At 35.8% G+C, this 16,563-nt stretch overlaps 2 protein-coding genes across 6 annotated transcripts in view; one reads left to right on the forward strand and one right to left on the reverse strand.

Moving 5' to 3' along the window:
• Positions 1-2,139, reverse strand: part of LOC105562270 — a 10,029-nt gene extending 7,890 nt beyond the window's left edge. Inside the window, exon 1 of one of the 2 annotated variants that reach the window (XM_012012985.1) lies at positions 2,070-2,139. The gene's annotated coding sequence lies outside the window, so the exon portion shown is untranslated. Of the gene's footprint in view, positions 1-1,734; positions 1,954-2,069 lie in introns of those variants that run through there. The other variant, XM_012012986.1, reaches the window with a different exon arrangement.
• The window catches only part of LOC105562271 (basement membrane-specific heparan sulfate proteoglycan core protein-like), a 216,215-nt gene that overhangs the window by 48,489 nt on the left and 151,163 nt on the right, over positions 1-16,563 (forward strand). The window lies entirely within an intron of this gene.

Raw genomic sequence — 16,563 nt, forward strand, 5'->3', positions numbered from 1 at the left:
CTCTCTCTCTCTCTCTCTCTCTCTCTCTCTCTCTCTCTCTCTCTCTCTCTCTCTCTCTCTCTCTCTCTCTCTCTCTCCCCCCCCCCTCTCTTTCTCTACATCGAATACATGCTATACTTTCCATTGATTCGATGTAGAATTAACCGAAAGACAATAGAATTGTATAGAAATATTTCCCCATTGAAAAGAATCGTGATAAGATCGAAGATGACAAAAATATCGACCAATAATTGACATCAATTACTTATCGCCGCATCGACATCAAATTGATTATCTTCAGCTGGGTTGTTAATCTCAAAAATATAACAATTTTTATTGCATTGAGAGATTGAAATGGCATTTGTTATGATCTATCTCCTTTAATGTAAAAGGAGAAGTGGTTATTTGTGTACGAGAGGTATTTGATTTATATATAGAGGTATAGATTTAATTTTTATGTTATTATATTTTATAAAATACGAGATTATTTGAATATGGAACACCATTTATCCGGCTCTAAAATATTTATTTATAGAATGGACAAGCGTTATCCGAGAACTTGTATCCGCGCGTTACGTAATGTTTGCAATTCTTAAATTCTTAAATTCTTCTTCTCTCAAGAACGGAATGCATGCAATTACACGGTACGAACTTAACATCCTCCACTGATATAGCACATTTATAAAAATACGGTTTCCTAAATTATGGTATATTAAATTACGTACTATGGGATTTATCAAGACTCTTTTATTTATATGTTTTATACGTATACAATGCAATGTATGTGTGTAAAACTTATAAATAAAAGTTAATCTCGTATTTTATTAACGTATAATAAAATAGGGTGATTAAATTTCGATTACATTTTACAAACCCTTTCTTTTGTTGCTAACAGTAAAATTTGTTCAATGTCACAATGCTAATAATGTCTCTTGTAAAATTTGAAAGAGATAATTTAACTAGTTTTTTTTCGAAAAGGAGGCAAATTTAATTGTACCCCTGAATCTGGTCCACATGGAGACCAAGTTTGATATTGTATCATATACATGATATGATAGGTCAGTAGCGGAATATTTTGGTCTTCAAATACTTGACAGACAAGAATTTACACAAAAAAGTAGCTGGATGTTTAGTACTTCACTATTTTTAAGACATAAATAAAGCGGCTGATTCGCATTTGGGCCTTGGTCCGTTTGCAGCAAATAGTGGGCGTTTACTATATGTCTAACAAATATGAAATTTCAGCATCAACCGCGTTTGTTTCGCATTAAACAGAATCAGAAGATTTGAAAATTTGAAATTTTTTATCTTCTCGCGACTTTCTGTAAAATTTCGTAAAAATACTTGCAGTGAATTAAAAGCAAAAATAGTGAGACTTCTCACTTTCGAAAGATGCTTCGACCAAGCCGTTACATTTATCGTCACTTACACGCTTTACTGTCTTTTTTAGCTGAGCAAAAATAAAAGATGCTTTTTATAATAGAGACAATATAGAACAAAGTTATTAACGTACGAAAGACAAAATTTAAGTAAACTGTTTAAAAATGTTGCTTATTAATGACACCACAAATTTTTATCCGAATTTGGATCACGTACCACATATTTGATCACACTACCTTATATAGTATATCAGACAGTTCACCATAATGTTACAATGTTTCATAAGGTTTTATTTAAAATTTGTACCAATAGTTTCTAGCTGAATATTAATTTCAATAGGTCAGAGTGTTAATCAATAATAATCGACCCACAGACCTGTAACTTGCTCCTTTTCAACTTTAGTCGTTTATTTCACTTAAATGCTCACTTCACTGCACCGTTTCGTAAAGCCAGCTGCGAACTGATATACGCAGAACAGAAGTGACAAGCTTTATATCTACATCAGTCTTCCATACTCTTTTATACTCTCGAATGAAATTGCGGGTCTCCGTATGGTTTCGTTCGACACTGCTAATAACAACCGTCACGAACACGACATCTAATGAGTTGCTTGGTCACCATTTATACCATTAATCTTCCCGATATATTCTGAGGCTTGAATAACTGAGACTTACGTCGATTTATGCTTCAATAAAACAATAGGCACTAACCTAATCGAGATAACAGGGCGATGGTAAGACGATAGCACCCGTACGATCGTGAACTGAATGCAACGCGACGTGCAGCTAGAAGTGTATTTATCATCCTGATATTGAGACAAGAGAGGGGTTTATTTCGTTAAGAACCGACGAACGCCGATGGAAAAAAGTACGCGTGCGCGTGCACTCACACTTACAGACAGTGGGTACGCAATATGTTGTAATATTAAGAATGAAAGATTTCCGAAGAATGCTGCATGAAATTCATCAGATTCTGAGAATGTACGATTTTCAAAATTAATTCAGGCATTATTCCTCGTCGTCCATAATGCCCCGTCGTCCTAAACTTGAATAATTTTTCTGAACGGCGAGAATATAGTGGAATTATTCACGAAGGTCGTCTATCATAAGCGTTATCTCGGGATATGAAATTCATATGTGATATTTAAGGGGAAAAAATCTTCGCGAGATTTACTCTGCGTCAACATACGCATTGTTCTTTTATTGAAAAGATGAAGCGAAACAATGCTTCATTAACGTACTGATAAGTAAAGTGGCAAATGCTGGAAGCATTTAATAATTGCTTATTATATTTTTGCTCGCATGTGCATAACTTATTGTCTTCTCGTCATTGTCTTCTTAAAATATTTATTCTTCTGTTAGATTTTACAACTAGCTAGGCTAAGTAAAGCCGATATTTATAGTCGGGTCTTATATTCAAGACCGTCTTGAATTTATCTAAAGATGCTGGACGAAACATCTCATTGGCTACGGAGTATCTAAAGATGATCTTGAGACAGTCTTGAATATAAAATCTGACTATGGATACTGGCCTTCGAGTATAAACTGTATCTACTAATTGCATAAATTATAAAAATCCTTTTGTATAATTTTTTTATTTCCCATACAGTAACTACTTTTGTGATAACGTATATCTCTAATATTTTTCTACTCCATTTGTTTCACTGTACTGTTAGGTATTGTAGCTCAGATGTTAATAAAATGTTGATATAATTTTGATATTTCTAATTTTATGATGATTTGCGCGAAAGTATGATTTAAGTAAATTTAGGGCCGCGACATAAAAGAAGTAATAAAAAAAGTCTATAACATGTTGACGACCGTGAGAATTTCTGATATGTAATTGCGTGAAGCACGCATGCTACTAATGAACAGTTTGCGTACTCAGAATGTAATATGATGTAACATGATGTAAGAAAAAATGTAACATGATGTAATATAATGCAAAAAAGACAAATTACGAAAGTAAATTACGAGAAAAAGAAGATAATCTAAAATATTTCTGTAATCTTTCTAATCGAAAATCATGTACGGCCAAATTGCTCTTCCACTTAACGATAACGATACTAATCTAAGAACGATAACAATAATAATTTAAATATTTAAACATTTATATAAAATATGCTTAAGCATATTTAACTTACTGATACAGATACAATTTGATACTTGATTAGTAACATAAGAAAGGAAATTGCAGTCTGTAACATTAATTACTTATTTGCACGCAAATGATGAGTAAGCAAACGTTTCTTATTCCATATACCACGCAATCTCTAGACTCTTTATGTAACAGACGACATTTTGTCTTCCCACAATTTAAACACGTTGTTTCCCTGTTTAGGAAGTTATTTGACGTAATTATAAAATTGCACAGTGAACATTACAACATCCGTGCAAGTCATTTTCGCCTGTGATTAGTCTCTGTTTCGGTTAAAGTTCCTTTATTTGCTGGCGTAATCGACATGGCAATGAAGATACAGAGTTTTATCATGATGCAATCATTTATCCTCTATATCTAGCAACTCTTCGTTCAGATAAAAAAATATTTAATCTGATATTGCACATTGCTGTGAAAGAAGATATATGACATATGGCGTAACGTCCGCCAATATTTCGTATATTTTTGTAACAATTGTATAAGATTCTTAAGTTATAATTTTAATATTGAGTAATAATAAAACTATGAAATAATAACAAGTATAGAAACTATATTTTATTTTAAAAGCTAGAGAAAAAAATTTCTTGACATATAATGCCATATTTTTTGAATATTTTGTATAAAATAGGTATATAAAAAAATATGTTATTGGATATTATCCAAAATGATAGCGGAAATAAATATTGAATTAGATAGGTATTAGATAGGTATTAGAAATATTTTTATGCCAAATTTGAATATCATACTATGATATTTTAAGGTAATATTTCTGACAGACTTAATAATCTGGCTCGGTGTAAATTATAAAATTAGTTTTGATGCGATTATGAATACTATACCTTTCAGTTCGTCAATTACGTATTCCGGAAATGTCATTTAAATTGTAGGATCGCGAGTCAGGAAAGAATAAGAGTTCGTCTAGCACCGGCCCGATTTATTCCAATTGTAAGTCTTTTACACTAGACTAGCTTTCGCACGTCTGTACGCGTCCGAGTTAGACTATCAAGTCTCGTGTTCGGATCAGACGCTATCCAGAATCGGTTGGCTTGGTTAGTTCAAAGGACAAGGTGTCCTCGAGGCACATCTCGCAAACTTTACAAAACATTACTTCCAAACTCGGAAAAATTAAGAAACATTATCATTAACCGATTCGCCGTCCTTGTTTTCGTGATCTGTTCTTGTTTTGTGCTATGTCTATTTATTTGCGCTTTGCGGTTTATTCGCGCATGTGTGCGTCTATGTATACTTGACAAGTGATATCACTACAACCTGCAAAAGAGTGCGAGAATAGATAATTGTGATAACACTATCAGTATCTAACATGTATCCTAAATACACAATTGCTCCAATATACAACACGTGGCGACTATCATATCGCATAGATATCTGTTTGAACTTGTATTGATCGAGTCTGGTTTACTAGAAGTCTCTATAAAAAAATAAGTTTATTTTTCAGCTCATATTTTACGTGATATTTGTGTAAATATATTTTAACTATGTGATTTTTAATTGTTACATTTTTATATGTTTTGTTATATTGATAAAGAAGGTTTCTTTTTCGTTTAGTAAAAATTTATGATAATATAATACAATCGATGATAAAAATACATCAGATTTATTATCAAATGTGATACAATGGTTAATGGTTTATTTATATCTTATTAATGTTAATACTAAATAAGTTGGTATAAATCACAAATGAGAGATTTTGTATTTCTTAAAAGAATTACAGATCTCTTATTGAGGAAGCACGCGGTATAGATTATATCAAACCTTGAATTAATGAACTTTGAACCGTCTGGTCTAGTTATCAGTCGCGAGAGGTATAATTAATAAATTCTTTTAAATTATATCGGTGATATTGAGTTCTGTAACGGAACTCTGTCAGCAGTTATTCCAGAATAAATGTTAATTTGTCAAACATCCATGCTAAAGCGTGCGGTTGGACGAAATTCCTGAACGCGTTTCGTAAGTCCGATCGATGACGATGAATTTTTAACGGTTTAATTAATTCTCGGGTAAAGCCGATAAGTATCACTATTCGATTGAATCGTTAATGGTCACGACTAAAATTATATACTCGCGCGCAATTCTGAAGTATCGGCGCGCTGTATTCCGTGCGATTTATTTATATGAACCGATTAAACGAAATGGACCACTCGTCGGTAGTTTTCAATTACATTATTCAGCGATCACGCGCGCTGCGCGAAACACATCGGCCGGGCGTAGCTGTCCAAAATTCTAATTGCGTGCAATATTGCACGCGCGTTTATACGTGTGAGCGGAATAGGAAAATGATAGGAATTTCAGGCATGTTTGCGCAAATTAGAAATTGCGACGTGCAGCTGCGCCTATTAAGCTTTTTCATTACAACTTAAAGTCCCAATATATCACGTTTAACAATTGTAAGTTTTTAATACCGATCAATACGACCTCTAAATTAACGGTAATTTTTAATTCAACAATTTTACAGACTGAAAATTAACACGCTAGCACTTGTGTTGAGAAATTATATTTCGCATGATTACATAATATTGCAACATTTACGCGTGGTTTCGCAAATTTTATCAATATCGTGTAATATATTTTTAATAAACGTTAATTAACAAAGTTGCAATATATAAAGGATAGGCGTAAATTAAAAATTATAAAAGCGAAATGAAATACAGACGTTAAAAATGTAGGCGTGAACATTAATCATAATCTCGAATATAATACAATTCACCTGTCAACCATCTTGTACGTTCATACGTTTGTCCTTCACCGTGATAGAGACAATTTATATCTCCTTGGCAGAGACCAGTATCATTAGTTAGAAATACGTTACAGCACGTGTTACAAGGTCTGTAGTTATTCAGTACGTTGCGTCATTGAAAAATCAAGTGCAGTCGTTTCACGTGGGCTTGCAAGTTGATTTGTCTAACGATTACTTGACTGTCTGTGATAAACTAATGATACTGTTCTCAGCCAAGGAGATATAAATCGTCTCCATCACGGCGAAGGACAAATGTATGAACGTACAAAATGGTTTATAGTTGGATTGCATTCGTCCGCAGACTTTTCAATGATGTCTGAATTGCGATCACACTCACTAGTGTTTATGGTATTTATTCTTCTTGTTAATAAGCTAATGAAAAATTACTGATTGAGTTTCCTTAGAAATAGAGACAAGAATCGCGACGATACTAGTGCAGTTTCTGTGATGATTGGTCGCAGAGTCTCGAAATGTGACTCTTTCGTTAAAATAAGTTTAAACGTGTTATGAAGATCTACGTTTTATTAAATTTAAAATAAGGGATTCTAATTTTTATTTAACAATTCCATTGCAAAATGAACGACTACCCAGGTATAATTTAAGTTGCAATACTTGCGCAACGAGAGATAGTATATGCTTATGAAGAGAGATAATATATAGAGATAATATATAGAAGACTCATCTGTTATTACGGAGAGCAAATTGTTATAAATTATCATGATTTTTAATAATATGATAACAAAAGCTACGATACCGTTTGAACGATGTCAATGACCGTTTCATTGACTTTATCAGTAAGTTCTAAATTACAGTATTAGCTTATTGATGTTAGCCAAGGAAAACTTCTACAATTTCAACATGTATATGTTCACCCATAAATTACGCGCGATTAAAAATTGTATCGCCGGTTTAGCGTAGATTTATAATTGTACTTTGTTATCGCGTTGCGCACACATTTACCTAATTGCGCGCTTTAAGTCTATCACAAATAATGTCGCGATGAAAAGATTAATCATTATAATTAATCAGAACTTCATTGTGAAGCAGTTATTAAATAACTGCGAATAATAAATCTGACGTAACATAGATATTTTTACTAAAGCAATATATAATTATATATAGATTTTGCTGTAACAGAATTTTAATATAGGATTTATTTACGTAGTGCTATTTATCGTCATCGTTGAATATTTATACGCGTTGAATTATTAAATTTCTTCAAGAGGAGATCAATTCTAAATTAGAGAATTAGCTGCAAAAGCTAATTTAAGGAAGAAGTTGAATAATGTACCTTTTAGAGCAGGGAAACAGCAGCAAGATTTTTTAAGCGGGCCACATGTAAAATTTGAGGTGATACCGCGGGCCGCAGCAGTTAAATTTATAATTTTTTGCCTTCTTCGTATTAACTAGAAAACACTACGTGGAAGCGAGGCAAAGTCGAATCCTTTTTTTTTAGGTTTTTGGGGGGGATTTTTTATTTCTTTTTGTAGATCAAGCTTCGACGTCGTGGTCGCCCGTTGCGTATCTCCGTTCTACAGGAGAAAGATGAAATTATTGTCACGTCCTTTAAAACGAGACATACGCAAATGTTGTTCGACCTCGAGATGAAAATAAATGATTTTCATTGAAGGTACGAAAGGTAGGAAGTAGATTTTATTTTTCTCCATTGCACGTATGTTTCCATTACGCATTGCGGTGCCATTGTTCTCGACGAGATAGCCGGCACATACGTTTTTACGTTACCCACCATTAGACGTTGTTCATGATGCTTATGTGCGTGGTCTCCTCTCCGGGCTCAATTTGTGAAATGCCATCCGATGCGTTTCGACATTCAAATATCAATATAAGTTTCGTTAAGTCGTTGCAAAATGCGGACCGTTGCGAGGTACTCGGGTTGAATGCAGTCGTTATGTTCCCACCGTGCTCGCTTCACTCACCCCCGGCGGCGCTCTTTCGCAACCCTTCATGGAGTACTCGTTCCACGACTCTCCTGCCATTCGCTCCTCGTTCGAAACAATTGTATGGCGTAGGAGGCGAGGCGAGCTGAAAGATAGTCGGACACTAGCCTCTCCCGTAAGATCCTCCTTCGAATAAAGTGACAATTTCCAATGTTGCTTGAATCCTCTGCGCGAAGCGGCTCCAGGGCGAATCACAGGATAATCCCGAGCAACGTCCCCTTCAATATCGGTTCTACAAGCGACGGCACTTCTTCTAATGGAGCCTGTGTCTGCAATGCATTTATGTTTACTGCGCGATCGCAGCTGCCTCTTACGTTTATTTCCGCTAAGCGTCGATTGAAAGGGTCTGCATGATTGATCTTACTATGGATTTTTCGAAGAATAGTTACCTCCGAGGTCTTACCTTAATCTCGTCAAACCGCTAGTACTCTTAACGTTGTCGTAGTTGATAACCGTACAAAAATTAATTTCCCGCGCTTGGAATAGCAAGCAAAGAAAATACAAATGAAGGCTGCAAACATTATCGGGAAAAATCAAATGAAATTAAATTCAGTTTTCTTAATATATTTTTCTTTTCAATTATGGAACACAAGTTGAGTTAACTTTATTGCGACGTAACCATGGCATGTATACCTTTTTGACACGGGAGGGTAGTATGTTTTTAAAACACCAATCTGCGCTTTTACAACTCTGCCTAACACCTCAACAGCAAAAAAAAAACCTCGGTAACCGACATGAATTGATGTGTTCATTTCCATCTATGTGAAAACACCTTTAAAAATCGTATTAAAAATTTGTCAAAGATGCTTATCGCCCTTATCTTAACTCACTAGTAACTTTATTGTTATTTTTGAGATTTATATTATCACAGTAAATGAGAACTGCAATTGATTGATTAACGGATTTTTAGCCGAAAGGTGTTTTGTGCAGTAAAGCCAATATTATCTCCGCGTTTAAGAATTAATGACAGTATCTTGATATTATATTCTAAAACTTTTTATAATTTCTTTTGATACGGTGAATAAGTATTTTGTACTGTTATAAATTAGGGAATTACGATAGAAATAGCTTTATTTTGGATATATTTATTTGCGCTGAAATTTAGTTTAGACAGCACCACATTTTGTTTATGCAGTATTTATATTTATTTTTCCAGTAGTAAAAAATTACATATAAAATATAGTTGACATGTAACATAAAACGCGTGAAATAAACCTCTCACCGAAGCAATTCCGGGTCGTAAATAACACTGTAAAATTGTAGAACAAAACATCAGATTTTTCGTAAAAAAAATGTTTATACTACATTGCTGCGTATTACGCACTAAATAAAATTGACACCAAACGCACGTATGATGAAAGCATAACGTACTTCTATTACCGCATCAGTTGGATAAGCGCTAATGCAAGAATGACAAATGCATTTGCCAAAGATGCATTTTCGAATTATAAAATTACGACAATGGAAATTTTATGCGTAGCTTTATGGAGTTTTAAAAATATTTTAACTGATACACGCTTCTCTCTCTCTCTCTCTCTCTCTCTCTCTCTCTCTCTCCTCCCTTTTGGTTTGTTTATAGAACTTTATTTAAAAGGACAACGCGCTATACGTTATCGTTGTTGCGCTTCTCTCCTCCAGGAAGTTAATCCAATCAGCCCGCGTCATCCCCGCGAAATTTCCAGTCAGCGCGAGGGAAGAACCGAGACGAAAATGAAACGTTCTTGAAACTAGTCGATTTCACGACGGCCCTCGCAATTTCCTTGATCTCCCTTATCGAAAAATGCATCTTCCTGGGATGATCGTACCGAGCTGAGGGATATCCTCGAAACCAAAAGTCGCATTTGTATTCCATCAAGCAGAACACAGATGCTGTGATGCGTGCGACGAATGCCCTCTCAAACAGAAAAGTAACAGCAGTGTGCACAATTTTTCTATTATATTAATGTCAGGATAATAGCAATTGATTGATATATCGTAGGTTGTTTGGGATCAAAGTAAAATGACGTAGCGGAGCGTTGCAATGCTTCAAAATATTTTATAAATTAATTGTTATTGATATTTATATAATTAATGATCACAAATTTGACATGTTTATTACGCAAAAATCTTACATAATCTCTTTTTGCGTATTCTAACATATGATTAATAATAACCGGACATGAATATAAAGAGTCTATGAGAGTCGTTAGTTTCTTAAGACCTGTTAGGACTGTTTCACAATACGTCGTATGTCACTGTGGAATATTAGAACGTAGCTGATGGTGCTATGAGAAAGTTTCTTTTTTTATGGTCGGGATGTCGGGATTTCGAAACAGGAATTTTTTCTTTGGACCATCGGATACGTCCGGCATCCGACAGCGACATACGTCGTGTAGTATAAAAGGCCTGATGAAACAGCAACAGAGTGCGTGTCGCAATTATAAAATCACAGATGTTTATAGTTTTCTTGATTCCCCAATGAAAGGGAAGAACCTTACGAAGAGAATTACGTTTCTAAGAATTACGTTCCCTCTAACATTCCTCCGAGCTTCATAACTATTGAGACTTACTGCAATCGCCAATCATAATAACCATATTGTCGGAGCCGCATGTAATTCGACGATGTCACTTGGAATACGTTATGCGTATTGCGAGACGCGACGCGCCGTTTAGATATCGTCTATTGGAGTCGGAGGACTTGGCTCAACGAGCAAACTGCGTTCTTAAGAGTCTCGCGAAGTGTTTGTAATGACTCTGCTGACTCCGGAATATCTGAAAGTTGGCAGTAGATGTGTCCCCTCCTGAGCCATCTCGGTTATTGGAAGACGATAATGCAGCGATGCTCATCCAATTATTATCAATGAATGTCGCTCCTGAGAGCTGCGCTCGCTGAGCGATTTTTACACCTTGCTGGAAACGATCGTTAGGCTTTAGATAATCGCTCGATGGCCGGTGATTAATTTCTCGTTAATGTCAGAGCTACGGGAAGAATTCCATAACGATTTCTACCGACACCATGAATTTTCTCACCCTGTCGTCGTAGCATGGGAAATTTAATGATCCGACTAATTTTGTTTCTCTTTTTATAGTTTGAATATAATATTTTATATTAATTCCTTGATTGTTGCAATAAATACTGTAATACAAATATATTTAAAAATATATTTTATACTAACCATTGATTCTGCTAGAAAATTCGATTTAAATATTCAACGTCACCAAGCAATGTAACATTTTATCTGTCGTGTTGTATCCTCACATACTTGATAAGAAGGATCGCGCAATAAAATTTCGGTATTGTAATCTGTATATAGAAAAATGTTTATACGTATAATGATTTTAGTTAAAATTTGTACAATATGTGCGAGTTTGAATATAACAAAACAAAATTTTGCAAAATCAATATAGAAACAACATAAATGTTGCAAAATAAATATTATACGTATTGTTTAAATAACGAATACGAGAAGCGGTTTACAATGCGGTTTGCAATATTAACCAAAATATGATAGTGGATGGAACTTTATTTTGATATGTTTGGTAACGTAATTAATATTAATTGTGTCATATATTAATATTTGTTAACATATTATAACATATAAATCCTGGAAGCAAATAATCGGTTCGGAAAATCCATCTTTAATCGCAACACTTTCTAAATAAAATTATTCATCTTAATGTGCACTGTATGTCGAGCTATCGAGTATTTTATTTATATTTCTTCATTACTTGAAACAATAAGACAAAGGCGACAGGAATTATATTGTTACATATCCTTTTATTGACTTTGTTCTTCAACAATTCTTAATGAAATATTTTTACATTAATTTTTCTTTGCGAATTTAATAATATATTTAGTTTTATTTATTATTAATATAAAAATATAAACTTATCCTGCTAAAACAGATTTCTTGAAAATGAACGATAAATGAATCTATAGGAGAAATTTTTGATTAAAATATTAGTCATAAAATGACGAGCCCATTGATTTCTTAAAATATAGATTATTTAATCTTATTTAAATACTGCAAAATTTAATTTGCATACGATAAGCGACAATAAAAGATGATAAAACGAGAATTACAGTTTCTGGGGGTCCTATGAGATAAGGATCTGTTCGAATGATATAAACAAAGTCACTTGGGGAATCCCGAACACGTCCACTTTGTATACGACCAAATTTATCAGGCGGAACCTAAATAAAGCCCGATCTCTCGGTAGAACTAGGAAGTCATATCACGCCTCGACCCCTATGACCACGAAATCCCAATTCCCGATTCAGGAAATGGCATTGTTCCTGGTAGAGTTCGATCTGGAATTAAAGCTTTTTACCGCGTGGTCGACGGTAATTCTCATAGTTTCCGGAAGTGCATTATTGAAAAGCTTTTAATTACGTATAACATATTTCCGGGTGTCGTCAATAACGACTCGATACACTGTAATGGATCGTGAATAATTCACCAGAGACATCGGGGCAGTTTATAATCGTCTATTTTTAATCCTCTCTCCCGGTGCGTATCGAATAAAATTATTCATATTAATTATAAACTAATGAACAATTATTATCTAGAAAGAGCGAAGGATAATTTCTTGTATGAGATTTAACAAAGATTTAACAAACAAGTATGATTTATGCAAACATTTAATATAGACGTCGAGACATTGTTTTATTTAACTGGAATATTAATTAATGTTTCTTCATATCTCTATACTTCTGAAATTGTAACTTTATATTACTTAAACGTCTTTGTGAGAAACAAAATCAAGTTGTTGTTGAAACATAAATAAAAGAAGGGATGATCCCCGCGAGAATTCAGTGCATAAAGAAATCCTTTGGCGACAAACTCGGGTAGGTACCTCGCACAAATGTCCGAATTTCACTATCGCGCATTATCCGCTAGGATTTTGCGCCATTAGCGGCCGCGATTCGTTGGCTCGAGTGAGGTAGGCGGGGTTAAAAAGCTCTCGTGTCGAGGGTAAGTTTCAAACTTTCACGATGAGGGGCATAAAGTTCCAGGAAGCGGGTAGGAAGCGCCGGTGATACCGGGCTACAGTAACAATGAGATGCAGTGTAACTAAGCCCTTTTAAACCCCGCTTCCCCGCGTCCGTGTCCGACTATCCCCGCGCCTTTCCTCTACCTACCGACGACGGTTGCACTTTCTCGAGCTTTCATTTAGGAAAACAATTGTGAAAGCATCGTGCACACCGAAAGAGCAAAGCGGTGCGCGGCCTGAAAAGGGGGCGGGGGGGGGGGGCAAACCTCCCCTCTAACTTCTCATCGTGTGTCCGCGCGCGCGGCATGAATATCACCGCGGTGTAAGCTCACCCTCGTAGATTCGTTCGTTGCAAAAGGATATCGTTGTCATTGTTTTATTTCGCGGCCGCGGGAACATGCTCCCGTTATGTATGGATTTCCTGCGGCGGATTAAAGTGCCCTTTGTTGTAAATCCAGGGACGCGAGTCCGCGGCCGAGCTGGAATATCGACCGCGATTTATTATTTAAGTTCCCTGGAGTGCAATCGGCGATTCATAGAAAGCCGAGGTAAGTAGCGCTGCCGAGCAAATGTTGCGTGAGCGATCACACACCGGTTTCTGCAAATTTGACACGCACTCGGTGCACACGTACATATATACATATAACGCTTTCTGGATAGCAAGAGTAATGGAAACTGTTGCAACATGTACAATGTTTGCACATTTAAATATTTTACACGTCGAATTTTTTTTTAATTGGAATTGATGAGAGATAAAACACGTCAATTTGGCGCGGCGTTCTGTATAGATAGTTCACGTGCATTCATTTCTGCGATACTCCTGCCGATACTGCGAATGCACTTTTTTTAATTCCTCGCCACAGCTCTTTAATGTAGAATCAATATTCAGAAGCAATTTCCTTGTACGCCGTTGCCTCATGAAAATTGCAAAGGATCATTGTAAGTGCAGAGTATTTCATTTTCCAATTAATTCGTCCAAACGGAGGCAAGTGATTCTGAGTCGTATTTAATATCTTGTGAGCGCAAGGTACCTCGAGACGCAGCGTGGATCGGTTTCTTTCTGCGCAGGAGCACAAAACGGTTCACCGTCGGTTGCGTTTTGCGGCGATTTTATTAAAAAAGAGACCATTTGTAAAAGTACCGCGCATCGAAAAAGTGAGTAGCGACACGTCGTCTGAAAGGACAAATTTTTGCACGACAAATACTCGCATGGCGCAGGCTCGCCTCTGGTGACTGGCTTGTTGTCGCGAAGACTATGTTCGCGCGTGCTTTCGTTTTGGACGTCAGAAAGACACCGTCTTGTCGCGTCTTTCGCAGATCTCTCGCTGGGGAATCAGACTGCCCCGTCGTGTGTGAGAAACGCGGATGAATTTACTTCGTTCTGGGAAAAGAAATGTCTCGAGAACATTCCCGGAACGTCGATATTGATGTCACACGACAAAGAGTAGACGCGTGTATGCGGATGCATACGATATGCTGTTTACGATGTCTCTTTCGAGAAATATAATGAAACATGTTACAAAAAGAGGGAAGTCCCCTATAATGAGATAGGCTTCTAACGTGAGACAGCAAGTTTTCAACGCCCAAGTTCAATTAAAATTTTTTTTCGCACCGATTATACGATCTAACAATGAATTTTCCGCTAAACAGAGGCTCCAAGGGCTTTTCGCTCCAAGGGCAATCGATCCAAGGTGGAATCGGTGATGTCTATTAATTTAACAGAAACTCCGCTATCTCATACTAGGAGCCTTTCCTCTACGTTTGAGAGTATTTATGTGTGCAATTGCAATCTTTGTGTAATAATCTGTTACATAAGAAACTACGTTAATCCTCCTCTGTGATTAACTTGCGACGTCAAGAGACAACGCTTTTCCAAAGGACATCTCTAATTATTGTTATTGTTCACGTAAGAAATAATAGCACATAGTTAAAGATATAATTTGCGGTTCGATTAGCGAACCGTCTTTCACGCAAGAAGCTTAACTGCTTACGTCATGAATCGAGGAGCGCTTCCATATTGACCTCGCATGAACTCCCGTCTCTGACGGTTAACTCGTGCTGGAAACCAGAGTTTCGTCCGCTGTTGTCGGTTAGCCGAGACCTTCGACCGTCTTTCTCATTTGAACTGTATAATTGTACATTGAACGGACGGAGGATCCCTTAAGCTACGGATTTCCACGAGCCACTGTATTTTCATCACGACCGCGTTACTCTGATTGCCGACGTTGCAGCTTCACGTGAAGCTTCACATGCCTGACTTGGACTGCACGTAATCACGTGCCCAATCAATCAGCTATCAAAGACTTAGGCCCGGTTTCACCGAACGTCGCTTAACTTTAATCTTGGTTTCATTCACGTTTGTCTCTTTCCAAAGTAACGGTTGGAAAGAGACAAAGAATGAATTAAGCTGAGCTTAGAGTTAAACAGCGTTGGTGAAACCGGGCCTTGAACACGTAAATATAACAAATAAAATATAAAGAACTTGCAAGATGGCGATTAAAAATATAGAAAACTTGGAACAAACTGAACAATGTGGATTGTTCGAAAAAAGAAATTTGGTATTTATTTTATAGTAGAGATAAGTATTTAAGCATTGCATAAACCTGACTACGGAATGTATTTGTACATATTTGTACATAATTATCAACGATTCGATTACAATTAGTTCTGGTATGTGCTTTGTGTTTTTGTTACCTGTAGATATCAATATATGTTAGCACATTTTTAATTTGCGAGTAATGTATCTATGAGCTTCTACTGTTTCTCAATTTTAGCTTATGAAGCTTTTTATAATAGCTATACATTTACGCGCAAAGTTATCCTTTAAAGTCTTTGCGTTTCACCATAATTGACGATTATTTAACTTGAATACTATATTCCATTCTCTTGTTACAATCTGTGTCGTTGACACTGTGAATTAGGGTAAAGGCAGGTAATATGGCCACAACGCCCGTATTAAATATTCTAAACATTAATAAACATCAATAATGTATAAAAACCAATTATTGCAGCTATTGTTGAAGTTTGGTAACAAAAATTTCTCTATTTTGTTGTTATTTGTGGTTTGGTGCTTCATTGTTCTCCATAACCATCCAAATATACACGTCAAAGTGAGACATGGCACTTCCAACTAAGTAAGATTTTCAAATTAAAACAAAATAATTTTGGCTTTTCTCATTACACATTTCAAAACCTAAACCTTGGCTATATTTTTATAATAAATTTATCGTGCTTTGCCCATTATTTTGATAATTATAATGCACATTATTAAATGTATGCTCGGCGGCTAATATGGCCAGCGACAAAAGTAGCTACTATGGCCAGCGAGTACAACAGAGTATAGAGTACGCCAGTGCTGAG

The sequence above is a fragment of the Vollenhovia emeryi genome, unplaced genomic scaffold (genome assembly GCF_000949405.1).
Source record: "Vollenhovia emeryi isolate VEMERY1.0 unplaced genomic scaffold, V.emery_V1.0 DF939192.1, whole genome shotgun sequence".
NCBI classification, from domain to species: Eukaryota; Metazoa; Arthropoda; class Insecta; order Hymenoptera; family Formicidae; genus Vollenhovia; species Vollenhovia emeryi.